The 3,353-nt window shown below is 32.4% G+C and overlaps 1 long non-coding RNA gene across 1 annotated transcript in view; it reads right to left on the reverse strand.

Moving 5' to 3' along the window:
• Positions 1-3,353, reverse strand: part of LOC118738594 — a 94,324-nt gene that overhangs the window by 3,985 nt on the left and 86,986 nt on the right. The window lies entirely within an intron of this gene.

The raw sequence follows: 3,353 nt of genomic DNA on the forward strand, positions 1-3,353 counted from the left end.
TTTTTTGCACATAAATAAAAATAGTGGGAAAATACCTTTCTACAGAGATCCCATAAGTCTAAATTAAAATAGTTTTGGCCCAGTTATTTAAGTTTTTCGTAAATCAATCTTTGAAAAAAGTAAAAAAAACAGCATCAACAAGTAAGAAAGTCTAAGTTCGGGCGGAGCCGAACATTAAATACCCGGCGCAAGTATTAAATATATGTTTTTTCACCTTTCCGAAACCTTCCGCTAGATGGTAAGCAGGGGTGTATCAATTTTGAGTAAATTAGCGTCCTTCAATTTCGAAATAGTGAAGTTTCAAGCATTTCTGAAATTTACCGTTATATGAGAAGCGGCCGTTATTTTAGTCCGATTTCAATAATTTTCAACGTTTTGCTTATAAGTGGCAAGCACAATAACCACACCGAGTTTGGTACAAATTGGTAGAACGGTTACCGATATACTAATATGTGATCATAAGTGGGCGGTGCCACGCCCATTTTCCAAAATTTTACCATAAACGTATTTCTTGGTAAAGAATTGTTGCAAGCATCAATTTTGAATAAATTAGCTTCAATATTTAGTGATTTATCGAAGATTTTGTATTTCTCTAAATTACCGTTATATGGGATGTGGGCGTGGTTATTGTCCGATTGTACCAAGGCCAATAACTGTGCCAAGTTTGGAAGAAATTGGTGCAGCGGTTACCAAGATATACACATGTAACCATAAGAGGGCGTGGCTAAACCCATTTTCCAAAAATTTATAATATTCTTATTTTTCGTCTAAAACTTATTATAAATATCAATTTTGAGTGAATTATCTTCTTTAGTTACTAAAATATCGCAGTTTTCGTATTTCTGGAAATTACCGTTATATGGGAAGTGGGCGTTTTCGCCCATTTTCAATACCAACCTACCTTGGATTAAGGGAAACCTACATACCAAATTTCGTTGAGATATCTCAATTTTTGCTCGAGTTATCGTGTACACGGACGGACGGACAGACGTACAGACGGACGGACAGACAGATATGGCTTAATCGATTTCTTTTTTCATCCTGATCATTTATGTATACATTTGTCTATATCTATCTCGATTCGTTTTGGCTGTTACAAACAACCGTTATGTGAACAAACTTAATATACCCTTGTGCACAAGTGCGCTCGGGTATAAAAATCTCATTATTACGATTCCGTTGAAAAGATTTCTAAATATTTTTATGCAGAATTTTTAAGCCTAATTTGTTTTGTCATCTGAGGGGACTTTTTTCAAAAAGTTCTTTAAGAAGATATTTTTATTCATAAAAAACTCAATTTTTGGAGGTATTTTCAAATCGGTGCAGCTCGCTTAAATCTTCATATTTTTCCGAAATATTTTGGTGGACGTATAAAAATATAATAAATTTTGTAATCCCGGCGGAAAAACCGCAACTTTTTTTGGTGATGCAGTTTAATGTACATAGTTAAAAAATATTCGGCCTTATTATGGTTGTCGACGTCGATGTAATTTTTTCATCAAAAAATAGCCCTCATAAGTCGAATTCCAGCTACGCTGACCACAGTATTTTTGAGGAAAGGTGTTCCTCTCAAAAAGAATGTGGTAAGCGTAGCTGGAGTTGCACTTACGAGGGTTATTTTGAATCATTTTGGCTTAAATTTTTTTGGAATTTGAGTGAATACCTGTGTTGATATTGTGTCGACACAACAATATTCAAACAAAGTGAAAATAAATTGATTTTTCGTTCTGAATATGACACAACGCCGAAACCGGTTTGTCACCAAACCAAACTTGACAAAGGATGACGGAAATTCGTTTCGAAATAAATCATTTTATCACTAGCGTTGCCAAATGTCCCGTATTTGGCGGGACGTCCCGTATTTTGCATTAAATTTGAAATGCTCCGCCGTGACAAGATTTTTCCCGTATTTTCGACAATTTCATTATTCTTTTCAACCTGTAATTTTCTACTCAACATGGTCATGGTTTAATGCGGCTATTGTGAGCAGGCATTATTGTATGCCACTCTGTAAGAGAAATATAGCTAAAAACTACCGTTGATTTTTTAGAATTTTTATTCCATACAATGCATGAACAAAACTCACTTTTATATGGAAGAAAATGCGCAACACCCTTCACAAAAAAATCTAAAAAATCAGTTGTAATTTTTGGCGACTTCAAACTTGCACTTTATTGTACTGAAATTGAATAGGCTATAAAACCGCATACTCGAAATCTTTCTAAGAAATCTAATTAAAAATATCGAAATTTGTATGATTTTTTTTTAAGTTTAATTAATTTTTGTGGACTTTTTGCAAACTTTTAAACTTTTATTTATATGGTATCTGATATAGATCGACTCATATTTTAAATGAAAATTATTAACAATAAATAAATAGAGGTAAGTTGCCAACAGCATCATTTTGAATTTTGCTGCTTTTATTTTGACCGCAACTGTATCTCTTACTTTGTTTTTATGGTTTTGTCAATTATATGTATACGCACATACATATTTTGGTATAAATTAAAAAGTGTTGCAATGAAATAAACAAAATTTGTCACAACCTTATAACTAATCTGAGCATTATTTCGTTGAAATGGATCACCTTTGTTAATATATGGTTCGTAGTTAGGCTTTTAAAGCAAATCCTTTATTTCTCATTTGTCGCGTTAAATTTTTGTAAATACCGTATTTTTGGGACAAATTACGCATTTCTCTCGTATGGCTGGAATCAAATTCTGGCAACACTACTTATCACCCTGGCGGAAAAATCAATTTAAGTTCACAAGTATTATAAAAATATAGTACACGTAGGTGTGCCATTCATAGATAAGAATAAAAAATAAAATTAATAAACTCGTGATTCTGGATTATTACAATTTAAAAATCGCGTGAAAGTAATATATATTTTATTTAACATCCTCTTGAAAATTATACCAGAATTGAATGTGTGCCTCTAATAGAACCAGAGTGTTCGAAATTTAATATCTGAAATGAAACTCAAGAAAAAAAATTAATTTTTCCGTTAGCTCACTTATTTATCAAAAGGTGGATGGTATTTTATGACAGAAAACGAGTGGACTTTACGCCAAAGAAAAAAATTTTCAAATATTAATGGATTTACTTTAATCTTGGTATACAGGGGTTTTTGGTCGAGCTGCCAGATTTCCAAAATTCACAATGACGGAACCAATATGGCGGTAAAGTTTTAAAAAAATATTTAATTATTAAAAGATTTTTTACCTTTGATCGCCATATAGAATCCGCCATTTTGAATTTTGAAAATCTCACTTCATATTCGTAACCAGCGACCAAAACAGACTTCAGATTCGGGTTCACCGACCCTAAGTACATATATATATATATATATA

Source organism: Rhagoletis pomonella, unplaced genomic scaffold (assembly GCF_013731165.1).
Source record: "Rhagoletis pomonella isolate Grant_MI unplaced genomic scaffold, Rhpom_1.0 Rhpom_scaffold_00004, whole genome shotgun sequence".
NCBI classification, from domain to species: Eukaryota; Metazoa; Arthropoda; class Insecta; order Diptera; family Tephritidae; genus Rhagoletis; species Rhagoletis pomonella.